Raw genomic sequence first — 14,728 nt, forward strand, 5'->3', positions numbered from 1 at the left:
TTTAATATAATCCAAACTGCATTCAGGTCAGTTACTGTTCAGTTCAAATAAGGTTCTGTTTACTCAAAGGTTAGCATACAAGTTTAAGTTGTATAACAGTTTTTGTGGTCATAGTTTTGTTAATACATAGACTTCTATAGAGTGGTAGGTAAATTGGGGCTACATTTCGTACGTAAAAAAATGTATTGGGGATTTTACAACTTGTTAGCAACTGGAAGTAGCGACACATCCTTCGCGCTTTTGTTTCCCCTCCAGTCGTTCGCGAAGCTGGTGCTAGTTAGTAGCATTTTTGTTACCATCTTCCAAAGTTTACACAAGGCAGGTCTGACCAAGCTACCGTGCTCTTTTGTGACAGCAGCCATTTTGGATCTTTAATGTGACTGTATCAAACTCCATTCGCATAGTGCTCGTCGCTAGAAAATACAGAGCGGTTATAATTAAACATTCGCTGCTTGGGGAGGGCCCCCCATAGGACAGTGACGCTTTCTAGAAACACTCCTAAGGACACACGGAACAGAGATAACGAATAAATCATTGAAACAAACACATTTTAACTCCACATCAGAGGGTAACATCTGCTAATTGCGTACTACGTTTATGTTCCAAGTTACAAAAGTTGCTCAGTGGAACGCCCATCTGCACACACGACAGCCGACAACCACACTAGAGATACCATTTCAGAACTGTTCGCAGTATTTTTCGAATGATGGACCATGGAATGTTCAACCGCAGTGACACATCTCGTGCTCTGATTGAAGACAGCACACTGCTTCCAGGACTCTCCACCCTCACCCACGGCAACAGTAACTTCAACGCTTTTTGGCGCAACTGGCCGTCCGTCTCTCCCAGGAGTATTTCCTAAATCGCCTGTTAGTTCAAACTTCCGAATCATGTTCTGCAACGCTCGTGAGGAAACACGACCCCTCTGCATTCCTTTAATGCGTCAACACTTGTGAAGAGCAGCAGCGCTGTTGCTCTTGTATTTATAAAACAGCTGTACGAATAAAGCCGCTCTCACCTTATCCATACCCATGTTTACTGACTGTTAAAATGCACACTGATACTTGTGTTTCAGCCGTACGGTGCCGTACCAGTGCTGGCGCCTAACGGCAAGTCATGACACTAACATACTAACTAGACTTGGCCACTGTTTCTATGTTTCGATACAGTGTATCGATACGTGGAAGTGTTTCAGTGTTTCGGAACGGCTGTGGTTCACTGTTTCGAAACAGTGGTGTTTCATTCCGCCCCTGTCTCGGATAACCGAACCAGATTCGATCTCTAGCCACACACAGAAACTGTATCGTTGTTTCAAAATAAGGCTGTTTCAGTCCACCTGTGCTTGCAACGGACTAATTGTATCGAAACAGTGATGTTTCATTCTGCTCTGTGTCGGACGAGATTCGGGCTCGGCACAGGTACTGAAACACAACATACCACTTCATGAACCACTTTCAAGAGTGTCGAAATCTTTTTGACAAGCAATAGTATGAAGCTTAAGATACCCGAAAATAAAGCTTCGTTTCTAGCTGACTGTCCTATTCTGAAATGGCGTAACATCTGCTTTATAAACACTAACCAAACAATAAAACAACGCATACTATTCACATTCAAAGTAATAAATATGTGAAAATCATTCAGTTAAATTACACTTTTTATAGCATACGCTTCTCTGTTCATGTACAGTAATCATATTAAGAAACGCAAGTAAGCCTACAACATTTTAAATAAAAAAGCCGTAGAGTGACAGTTATTAGATATATACATAAATTTGATGTAGGTATAATTGCAAGCAATCTGTTTGACATATCACTTATAGTGTAATGGTGAACGGGAAGGGCTGGGAAGCATGATGAATTTATAGTAACGGTCCGAAACACCTTGAAAGACAAATTTTTTCTGTTATATTTTGTTATTTATTCGAATTATTTGGCGTCATTTGTGAGTCTATAGCCACTGTGCCTATTATCTACAATGATTCCCTTTGTGTGCCTGGAAATTAGCAGGATGGGTATATTACCCATACTAACGGAATGTGAGAATCCCAGTAGCATATCCGTTGTTTCTGCAGTTTGCTCCCACCTCCAGTTCCGTTCGTGGTGGTTCTTCTGTCTTCAGCTATGGCTGTCCTCAGCCAATTGAAAAGTATGAAAGTCACACGACACGAAAGCAGCGCATTTGCTGCAGGAAATACGAAACTGCCAAGACTCCTAAGCGATAGTTTCATACTTTCTGCGACATGATTAGCGCTCTCGCACCTCATTTGTGTTTATATGGACATACTTATATAGTAGACATTCAAGATGATAAAATGTGTAGGTTTATTAAATTACAAAACACAAACTGTTTCACTTTTTCGAAACAGTGTATCGAAACATTACATTGTACTGTTTCATTTGTTTCGAAACAGTTACGTGTTTCAGTTTGCCCATCTCTAATACTAACGACAAAAATCCTGCAACACACTGTCTGAACGTAATCATTACGAAGTTTATTACCCATACGGTAAATACGAGGGTCGTTCAATAAGTAATGCCCCACATTAAAAAAAAAGCCATTAATATACACAGACAAATGTCCTTGTTGGTGCTTCACATTTGACGTTTGTTGTGTGCTCCGGTGAAGTTTCGAACTGTTCTGGCAGTTGACAGAGCCGTAGTACAGCGTCAAAATGGCGTCTACATACGACTCACGTTACAAGCAGCGTGCTGTTACTGAATTCTTGTGCGCAGAAAAAGAAACCGTGGTGAGCATCCATAAACGTTTGTGTGCAGTGTATGCGATGTTGCAGTTGATAGGAGTACGGTTGAGCGATGGGCAAACAATGTTAGAGCCTCAGGAAATGCAGAAACAGAGCTACGCTCGGGACGTCCTGTCACAGCCACTGCTCCAGACGTGCTGAATCGTGCGGATGCCATTATTCGTGCCGACCGGCGCATCACAACTCGACAATTGGCTCTACCGTTGCCGGTCAGCATTGGAAGTGTTTCTGCAATGATCGAGACTCTCGGATATTCAGGGAGGTGCTCACGACGGGTTCCGCGAATGCTCACGGCGGACCACAAAATTCAGAGAAACGCCATTTCATCTGAATTCTTGGAGCGTTTTGAGACCGACAGAGAGACTTTTCTGTCACGGATCGTTACGGGGGACGAAAGCTAGGTGCAGCACTTTGCGCCGGAAACAAAAAAAAGGCAGTCCATGGACAAGAGTTTCTACCAGTAGGGAATACATGCTCTACCACAACGTTGGCGTGCGGCTGTAGGACGTGATGGAGACTATGTAGAAAAATAGGACATGGACAAGACGTGTTGATGTACATTGTCACCAAATTCTGACTCTTAACAATAAATATGTTCTGCGAAAAAAATGTGGGGCATTACTTATTGAACGACCCTCGTAGTTTTCCGTCTGCCCTGGCTCATGTAGCCAAAATTTAATTTTAATCACCATGTAAGTTTGTGGTTGGAAAATTTCTAAAAGTGGTGCTGCGCTGCACCGAATTTTAACACAAATTCTTCTAAAGGGGTTAGGTTATTCAGATTTCCTTCAGACAACACCCCAAGGGCAAAATGGTTACAGAACTGTAGGAGAGAGAAATGGAAACCAACTACACATTCCAAGTTCTGTGAGGCATGGAAATTAACTGGTTAAAGTAATTACAGCTGAAATATCGTATGTTTTCTACACAAAATATATGTGTACGATTTCTTTAAGCTTTCGCCATTTACAATTTGAGTTGAATAGTGCCGATGCAAGAAGACTGATACAAAACTTCACGTTCCAAAACCACAGAACTCAGTCTCTTGTAAAGGAAACTATCCAAAAGCGAGGGTAGTAACCAAAGGTACGAAGGTAAAAGCGCATGGAATAGGTTTCCAGGTACGTGAGTGGTTCGAAGAATTCTTAAATGCCTGCCGTTGTGGCCGAGCGGTTCTAGGCGCTTCAGTCCGGAACCGCTCTGCTGCTACTGCTACGGTCGCAGGCTCGAATCCTGCCTCGGGCATGGATGTGTGTGATGTCCTTAGGTTAGTTAGGTTTAAGTAGTTCTAAGTTCTAGGGGACTGATGACCTCAGTTGTTAAGTCGCATAGTGCTCAGAGCCATTTGAACCATTTTGAATTCTTACGAAACGGAACTCAGCATGTTGTTCGAATGGTTCAAATGGCTCTGAGCACTATGGGACTTAACATCTGAGGTCATCAGTCGCCTAGAACTTAGAACTACTTAAACCTAACCAACCTAAGGACATCACACACATCCATGCCCGAGGCAGGATTCGAACCTGCGACCGTAGCAGCTGCGCGGGTCCAGACTGATGCGCCTAGAACCGCTCGGGCACACTGGCCGGCCAGTATGTTGTCCTCGATGGTGAGTGTTCATCTGAGAGAAGGGCATCGTCAGGAGTGCCTCATGGAAGTTTTACAGGACAGCTGTTATTATCTACACTGCTAGAAAAATTAGAACTCTCTTGTAGAGGTTTCGCGTTCACTCAAGATTTATTGCTGCAACAGTGCATAAGGAGCACATGAAATGTTTACATTTACAGATCGATACCACAACCGGTTCTCAGGTACCAGTAATCGACCCATGCTGAAACACCCATACTAGTACGTGATGTAGCCTCCACGGGAGGCAATGCAGGCGGCGAACATTATCCTGGGATACTTTGTGCGATGCCCACTCAAACTGGTCACGTATTTCTGTAACAGTTGTTGGTTGGTGAGTCGCACAAGTGACTTTTCGTCCCATCATATCCCACACTTACTCGAATGAAGACAAATCCGGACATTGTTCTGGCCAGAGAAGCTGCTGTACATCTTGCAGAGCACAATGAGTTTCACAGGCAGTGCGAGGACTAGCGTTATCCTGTTGGAACAACACATCATCTGCTGCAAGAACGGCAAAAGAACTGGATTAACAACGTTCTGTAGATGCTGAACGCTGGTTAGTGTCCCCTCCAGAAACAGTATAGGTCAAAGAGAGCTGTAACTTATCGCACCCGAGATCACAATGCCTGGTGTGGGATCAGTGTGTCTTGGATGGATGCGATCAACGAGACAGTGCTCGCCAGGTCTACGTCGTACGCGCAACGACCATCACTTGCGAGCAGGCAGAATCTGCTTTCACTTATGAAGACCACGGCGCGCCGTTCCACCTTCGAAGTGATCCTCTGACGGCACCAGTCGAGTAGTGCACGTCGATGGTGTGGCGTGAGTAGAAGACGGGCTGGAGGTGTGCGTGCCCGTACTCCCACTGCTAATAACCGGTTCGAAACAGTTGGTGTTGACACGTCTGGCTCACAAGGCCTCTTATCTGTGCTGTGATAGCTTTACGATGTGCCACTGCTAGACTTACAGTACAATGGTCATGGCTAGCGTCTGTGCTGCGTGGACGTCCAGAACCTCGTTTACGGGCATGAAAATGTTCACGCGACCAACCAACATCATTGCAAAACTGACGCAGCACGTCCAGCTTGCGTGACAATTCTCTGAAAGGACCACCCCGAAACTCAGAAGGGCACAGTCTGACCCATTTCAAACTCGCTCTGTCGGCTGTAGGACGCACGAGCTTGTCTCCGTGGCATGGTTGCCAGTTTGCTCCACCCGTTTGCACCACACTGAGCCTTCTGGCTGTGAGCACTTCCTATGAAAAGGATGGCGCTTCGGTAGCTATGACACTACGATACCTGTTCGCGGACGACGTTGAAACCATTATCAGTGCATCTAATGTCCCCCAGGTGGCATGTACCGTCATCGGATCTAAATCGATCTCTGGCGGACAGGGTAAGCAGCACTCTGCGGCTATTTGCTGACGATGGTGTGGTCTATAGGAACTGTAGAGGTATACGAGGTGCATCCAAGTTCTAAGGCCTCCGATTTCTTTTCTAATTAACTACTCACCCGAAATCGATGAAACTGGCGTTACTTCTCGACGTAATCGCCCTGCAGACGTACACATTTTTCACAACGCTGACGCCATGATTCCATGGCAGCGGCGAAGGCTGCTTTAGGAGTCTGTTTTGACCACTGGAAAATCGCTGAGGCAATAGCAGCATGGCTGGTGAATGTGCGGCCACGGAGAGTGTCTTTCATTGTTGGAAAATGCCAAAGTCACTAGGAGCCAGGTCAGGTGAGTAGGGAGCATGCGGAATCACTTCGAAGTTGTTATCACGTAGAAACTGTTGTGTAACGTTAGCTCGATGTGCGGGTGCGTTGTCTCGGTGAAACAGCACACGCGCAGCCCTTGCCGGACGTTTTTGTTGCAGTGCAGGAAGAAATTTGTTCTTAAAAACATTTTCGTAGGATGCACCTGTTACCGTAGTGCCCTTTGGAACGCAATGGGTAAGGATTACGCCCTCGCTGTCCCAGAACATGGACACCATCATTTTTTCAGCACTGGCGGTTACCTGAAATTTTTTTGGTGGCGGTGAATCTGTGTGCTTCCATTGAGCTGACTGGCGCTCTGTTTCTGGATTGAAAAATGGCATCCACGTCTCATCCATTGTCACAACCGACGAAAAGAAAGTCCCATTCATGCTGTCGTTGCGCGTCAACATTGCTTGGCAACATGCCACATGGGCAGCCATTTGGCCGTCCGTCAGCATTCGTGGCACCCACCTGGATGACACTTGTCGAATTTTCAGGTCGTCATGCGGGATTGTGTGCACAGAACCCACAGAAATGCCAACTCTGGAGGTGATCTGTTCAACAGTCATTCGGCGATCCCCCAAAACAATTCTCTCCACTTTCTCGATCATGTCGTCAGACCAGCTTGTGCGAGCCCGAGGTTGTTTCGGTTTGTTGTCACACGATGTTCTGCCTTCATTAAACTGTCGCACCCACGAACGCACCTTCGACACATCCATAACTCCATCACCACATATCTCCTTCAACTGTCGATGAATTTCAATTGGTTTCACACCACGCAAATTCAGAAAACGAATGATTGCACGCTGTTCAAGTAAGGAAAACGTCGCCATTTTAAGTATTTAAAACAGTTCTCATTCTCGCTGCTGGCGGTAAAATTCCATCTGCCGTACGGTGCTGCCATCTCTGGGACGTATTTACAATGAATGCGGCCTCATTTTAAAACAATGCGCATGTTTCTATCTCTTTCCAGTCCAGAGAAAAAAAATCGGAGGCCTTAGAACTTGAATGCACCTCGTACAAGATTACTTAGACAAAATATGTAGTTGGTATGATGAATGGGAGACAACTCTATACGTAGAAAAATTTGAGTTAATGCAGATGAGTAAAGGAAACCTAATCCTATAACATTCAAATCCAGCATTGGAAATGGAAATGTCGTGTGGCTAGTGCCTCCCGTCGAGTAGACCGTTCGCCTGGTCCAGGTCTTTCGAGTTGACGCCACTTCGGCGACCTGCGCGTCGAGGGGGATGAAATAATGATGATTAGGACAACACAACACCCAGTCCCTGAGCGGAGAAGATCTCCGACCCAGCCGGGAATCGAACCCGGGCCCTTAGGATTGACAGTCTGTCACGCTGACCACTCAGCTACCGGGGCGGACAATCCAGCATTAGTATTGTTTGTTTGATACAGTCACGTCGATTAAACATCTAGGCGTAACGTTGTAAAGCCATGTGGAATGGAATCAGCTTGTGATGATTCACGCCGACTACTGAACGATTCTACTAGCGCTAACGCACGTTTTGCGAAACGATCACGAAGATAACGTTAGAAAGATCAGGACTCTCACGGAACCATATAGACTGCCGTTTTCCCTTGCTCTGTATGCAAGTGGAACAGAAGAGGAAATGACTGGTGGTGATACAAGACGCTCCCCCGCCCCTGCCCCCTCCCACGCTCCGTACGGTGGCTTGCGCATTGCCTATATAGATGTGCACTATGTGATCAAAAGTATCCAGACAACTGGCTGAAAACGACAAGTTCGTGGCGCCCTCCGAGGGTAACGCTGGAACTCAATATGACGTTGGCCCACCCTTAGCCTCGATGACACCTTCCACTCTCTCAGGCCGCACGGGATTAGCCGAGCAGCCTGAGGCGCTGCAGTCATGGACTGTGCGGCTGGTCCCGGCGGAGGTTCGAGTCCTCCCTCGGGCATGTGTGTGTGTGTTTGTCCTTAGGATAATTTAGGTTAAGTAGTGTGTAAGCTTAGGGACTGATGACCTTAGCAGTTAAGTCCCACAACGTTTCACACACATTTGAACATTTGAACTCTCTCAGGCATACGTACAATCAGTTGGTGGAAGCTTTCTTGGGGAATGGCAGCCCATTCTTCACGGAGTGCTGCACTGAGGAGAGGAATCGATGTCAGTCGGTGAGGCCTGGCACGAAGCCGGCGTTCCAACACATCCCAAAGGTGTTCTATAGGATTCAGGTTAGGACTCTGTGCACTACGTTACAGGGATATTATTGTCGTGTAACCACTCTGCCATAGGCCGTGCGTTATGAACAGGTGCTCGATCGTGTTGAAAGATGCAATCGCCATCCCCGAATAGCTCTTCAACAGAAGCAAGAAGCTGCTTAAAACATCGAAATAGGCCTGTGCTGTGATAGTGCCTCGCAGAACAAAGGGAACAAGCCCACTCCATGAAAAACACGACCACACTAAAGCACCACTGCCTCCGAATTTTACTGTTGGCACTACATACGCTGGCAGATGACGTTCGCCGGGCATTCGCCATACCCACATCCTGCCGTCGGATCGCCACATTGTGTACCGTGATTCGTCACTCCACACAACGTTCTTCCACTGTTCAATCGTCCAATGTTTACGCTCCTCACACCAAGCGTGGCGTCGTTTGGCATTTACCCGCTTGATGTGTGGCTTACGAGCTGCCACTCGACCATGAAATCACCTCCCGCCTAACTGCAGTCGATCCCGATACAGTTTGGAATTCCTGTGTGATGGTCTGGATAGATGTTTGCCTATTACACAATACGACCCTCTTTAACTGTCAGTCAACAGACGATGTCGGCCTGTACGCTTTTGTGCTGTACGTGTCTCTTCACGTGAAAATTTCACTATCACATTGGAAACAGTGGACCTAGGGATGTTTAGGAGTGTGGAAATCTCGCGTACAGACGTATGGCACAAGTGATACTCAATCACTTGACCACGTTCGAAGTCCATAGGTTCCGCGGAGCGCCCCATTCTGCTCTCTCACGATGTGTAATGAGTACTGAGGTCGCTGATATGGAGTACCTGGCAATAGGTGGCAGCACAATGCACATAATATGAAAAACGTTTGTTTTTGGGGGTGTCCGGATACTTCTGATCACATAGTGTAGATGTAGACGCAGATAATAAGGTGAGATATTCATCAATGTCTTCCAGTTTTCATGTATCCATATTTCCAACAGAAGGCAGCCGATACCTTTATTCTAGGTTGTTAAATGTAAGCTGCTAATGGGTGATCTATTACTATCACGTGTGTAACCTGAAATGTTGTTAGTTTATGAGAGAGGCAATTTAGTGGTGAGCATATTGCGCCATGAATTAAATTATAGTCATTTAGAAGTTTATATAAAGGATTCCTGTGTAAAACTCTACTGCACTATAATTTCAGTTTCTGTTGATAATGAGTTCTGTCTTGGCATGCATTGTGTCGACAACATAAATTTGCAATGTAGTTAGTGAAATCTTTCACGTAAAGAAGAAACTTGAAGATGGCAAATGTCACACTTGACACACTAATTAATAGTTTTTTCCAAGTTTTGCAGCTAAAGGCGCCATTTTGTGATTGGGAATATTGTAAAAAACAAGCTTGGTTTCGTAGCTGAATGTATGCCAGTGGTTAAACTGTCATTGATAAATTGCAATAATTACAGCTGTAGGGCTTGACATCAGGTTATATGCAGCTAGCTCTGTTCAAGAGAACGTAGGCCTAATGCTGGTAAATGGCTGCTGAAAAGGCTTCTTCGACTTCATTCTTTATTTGAACAGTTTTAGGCGTGAAATACTGTAATTTCTTACCTGTACTTTCAGCCACATAAGTGTGTGACGAAGAACCGTGTGAACTGGAACAAGAAATATGCGCTACATCTGAAGACAGTATTGTAAATTTACAGTTAAAGAACGAGAGATTGAACTCACAAGGGGAGGCCGCCAATTGTGAAATTCAGATTCGATTCATACTGCGCATAATAAAAGCTCATGGCCAGAGGTGTAATGTGGCAAAGCACCAAGATGCACTTCTCAGCCGTTATCGAGAAAATCGACAGTCGAAAGAAACCATTGCGGTGAAATATTCTCTACGATGAGTAGTTTTCCACAGCGTCGTGACACAGCGGTAAGCGCTCAGGTTCGTAATCCGAAGGTCGCCCGATCGAATCTCGCGCCATGCAAAATTTTTTTTTAGTATTTGTTTTTTGTAATTCAAGTAAATAAATAAATAAATATATACTAAATACTAAAAAATACTAAAAAAATACTAAAAAAAATTATATATATATATATATATATATATATATATATATATATATATATATATATCGCTCAGGTTCGTAATCCGAAGGTCGCCGGATCGAATCTCTCGCCATGCAACACTTTTTTTTAGTATTTGTTTTTTGTAATTCAAATATATATATATATATATATATATATATATATATATATATATATATAAAATTCCCGGCAATCAGTTGCAACAATTATGCATATAATAAGTTGTTGAAAGTCGTCTGTCGTGTAAAAACTGGCGACTTCGAACATGATTATGTTTTCCGCAAAGTTGTTTTTCACAAATGTTATTGTCTTATTGTCTTCATAATGTTTACCACGTATAGTTATCGGTAGACGTAGAAACGATATTCCGAAACGAATACCTATAGTGTAAGTCAAACGTTCGAATTAGAATAGAGACCCCACGATATATATATACATATATATTTGAATTACAGAAAACAAATACTAAAAAAAAAAAGGTTGCATGGCGCGAGATTCGATCCGGCGACCTTCGGATTACGAACCCGAGCAATTACCGCTGCGCCCCGACGCTGTGGAAAATTATTAATCGTAGAGACTATTTCACCGCAACGGTTTCTTTTAACTGTCGATTTTCTCGACAACGGCAGAGAAGTGCATCTTGGTGCTTTGCCACATTACACCTCTGGCCATGAGCTTTTATTATGCGCAGTATGAATCGAATCTGAATTTCACAATTGGCGGCCTCCCCTTGTCAGAGGTGAAGTTTTATGTTCATGTCATTTTTATCATTAAAAAAGTTCGCTGGTCAGAAATGTTTTGTGGTAGAATGACTGGATGATAGTCTGCGTGAAATACTCTTCCGTCTTCACAGATGAAGAAAGTGAAAGAGACAATTCACGTACCCTCATTTATCAGAAATACTATATTATCTGTAGAAAAACATCAAAAACACATGTTCTGATGGACTGGATAGCTGCAGCTTACAGTGCAGCCGGCCGCGGTGGTCTAGCGGTTCTGGCGCTGCAGTCCGGAACCGCGGGACTGCTACGGTCGCAGGTTCGAATCCTCCCTCGGGCATGGGTGTGTGTGATGTCCTTAGGTTAGTTAGATTCAAGTAGTTCTAAGTTCTAGGGGACTTATGATCTAAGATGTTGAGTCCCATAGTGCTCAGAGCCATTTGAACCATTTTTTGAGCTTACAGTGCTAAGTCAGCGTTGCTAAATGACAAATTTCAGTTTCACTGCTGCTTCTTAAAGGTGCAAATACACCGACGAGCCAAAATATTATGACTACCCGATTAATAGTTTGAAATACATAACTGATTCTGCGTATCAGGGATCAGACAGTTTGTTGGTAGTTTTTTGAAGGTATGTGTCTACACACAGGTCATGTAATTCGTGTAAATAACGGGCCTCTAATTTGCGTGCGCGCTAATGGCGATCCAGATGGGTTCCATAGGATTTACATCAGCTGAAATCACATCAACACGAGTTCACTATAATGCTCCTCAAACCACCGTAGCGCGGCACTGGCTCCGAGACGCGGACAGTTATACTGCTGAAAGATGACATCGCCGTCGGGGAGGACACGAATCGTGAAAGGTTGCAGGCGGTTCGCAGCTGTCAGCGTGTCTTCGATTACTACCACAGGCCGCATGCAAGCGCAGGAGAATCTCTCCCACAGCATAATACTGCTCCCACCAGCCAGTCTCTGTGCCGCATTGCACGTTTCGAGCATCCGTTCACCTCGATGACGGCGTTTGTGCTAGCTAGTGTGGCAAAAATGTGAGTCACCCGAAGAGCCGACACGTTTGCGCTGATCGACGGTCGAATCCCGATGGTCCCGTGTCCACTGCAATTGCCATTGACGACGTCGCTGGATCAACATGTCAACACATGGAGGTGTTCTGCTGCGGAGCTCCATGTTCAACATGTACGATGAACGGTGTGAGCCGAAACACTTGTACTTGTACCTGCAATGTGCTCTTCCGGCAGAGATGCCACAGATCACCATCTATCCTACTTTACAGAGCAGACAATCCTCTGAATCGCACGTTCTGTGAAGAGTCGTGAATGTTCACCATTTAGCGCCTAGTGGTAGTTTCACTGTCCTTCTACCTCTTTCCTTAGATGCTCCCGATAGTAGCACGTGGACATTCGAACAGCTTGCTCAACTTTGAGACACTTGTTCACATGTTTGGCGTAATAATGGTTGGTTCAAATGGCTCTGAGCACTATGGGACTCAACTTCTGAGGTCATCAGTCCCCTAGAACTTAGAACTACTTAAACCTAACTAACCTAAGGACATCACACACATCCACGCCCGAGGCAGGATTCGAACCTGCAACCGTAGCAACTGAAGCGCCTAGAACCGCTCGGCCACAACGGCCGGCGGCGTAATAATAATCTGCCTTTTGTCTAAGTCGCTTATCTCAGTGTATTTCCCCATTTGCAGCGCACGTATTCAAAATGGTTCAAATAGCTCTGAGCACTATGAGACTTAACTGCTGAGGTCATCAGTCCCCTAGAACTTAGAACTACTTAAACCTAACTAACCTAAGGACATCACACACATCCATGCCCGAGGCAGGATTCGAACCTGCGACCGTAGCGGTCGCGCGGTTCCAGACTGTAGCGCCTAGAACCGCTCGGCCGCTCCGGCCGGCTTAACGCCAAGAACGACAGTTATAAAAAAAAAAAAAAAACTTAACAAACATACTGTAAAACAGCAATGCAATAGCAAAGGTTAATTTAAAAAGACAGGCAACTGATCACCAAACGGGTGAGACAAAATAATGATAAACTTGGTAGCTCAACCATTTAAACCTGCTGTAACGCCAAGAATGGCAGTTATATAAAAATTTAGAAACATACAATAAAACAGTAAATACAGTAATAAAACACATGGGCCAGTCACAGACTGTGCACCAGGAATCGACCTCTGAGTAGGTCCGGCAAAAAATACTTTCGGGAGCGGTGAGGCAGCCAAGAATTGCATTCACTTCACAAGATGGAACTCAGGCTAGTAGCAGTCTAACGAATGACTAATCATAATCTTGCTGAGGCTACCTGACGTCCAGTAAACCAAATGCAAAGATGTAAAAATACAAAAAAATACACCAAAGCCTGAACCGGCGGTCTGGACTCTGCCTGCAGAATACTGTGCTTAGAGCGCCCAGAACGAGAAAGGAATCACTACCACCAGGCTTCCATCCAGTCACTCGCTGGTCAGTCTGGCCTGGTAACAGAAGACAGCAAAACGAAAGCTGAAATTTTAAATTTAGCATTTGAGAAATCTTTCACGTTGGAGGATCGTACAAACATACCGCCGTTTAAGTCTCGTACAGATTCCCGTATGGAGGACATAGTGATAGACATCCCTGGGGTTGTGAAGCAGCTGAATGGGTTGAAAATAAATAAATCGCCAGGTCCTGATGGTATTCCAATTCGGTTTTACAGAGAGTACTCTACTGCATTGGCTCCTTACTTAGCTTGCATTTATCGCGAATCTCTTGCCCAACATAAAGTCCCGAGCGAATGGAAAAAAGCGCAGGTGACGCCTGTATATAAGAAGGGTAGAAGGACGGATCCTCAAAATTACAGACCAATATCCTTAACATCGGTTTGTTGCAGGATTCTCGAACATATTCTCAGTTCGAATATAATGAATTTCCTTGAGACAGAGAAGTTGCTGTCCATGCATCAGCACGGCTTTAGAAAGCATCGCTCCTGCGGAACGCAACTTGCCCTTCTTTCACATGATATCTTGCGAACCATGGATGAAGGGTATCAGACGGATGCCATATTCCTTGACTTCCGGAAAGCGTTTGACTCGGTGCCCCACTGCAGACCCCTAACTAAGGTAAGAGCATATGGGATTGGTTCCCAAGTATGTGAGTGGCTCGAAGACTTCTTAAGTAATAGAACACAGTACGTTGTCCTCGATGGTGAGTGTTCATCTGAGGTGAGGGAATCATCCGGAGTGCCCCAGGGAAGTGTGGCAGGTCCACTGTTGTTTTCTATCTACATAAATGATCTTTTGGATAGGATGGATAGCAATGTGCGGCTGTTTGCTGATGATGCTGTGGTGTACGGGAAGGTGTCGTCGTTGAGTGACTGTAGGAGGATACAAGATGACTTGGACAGGATTTGTGATTGGTGTAAAGAATGGCAGCTAACTCTAAATATAGATAAATGTAAATTAATGCAGATGAATAGGAAAAAGAATCCCGTAATGTTTGAATACTCCATTAGTAGTGTAGCGCTTGACACAGTCACGTCGATTAATTATTTGGACGTAAAATTGCAGAGCG

The sequence above is a fragment of the Schistocerca piceifrons genome, chromosome 1, assembly GCF_021461385.2.
Source record: "Schistocerca piceifrons isolate TAMUIC-IGC-003096 chromosome 1, iqSchPice1.1, whole genome shotgun sequence".
NCBI lineage: Eukaryota > Metazoa > Arthropoda > Insecta > Orthoptera > Acrididae > Schistocerca > Schistocerca piceifrons.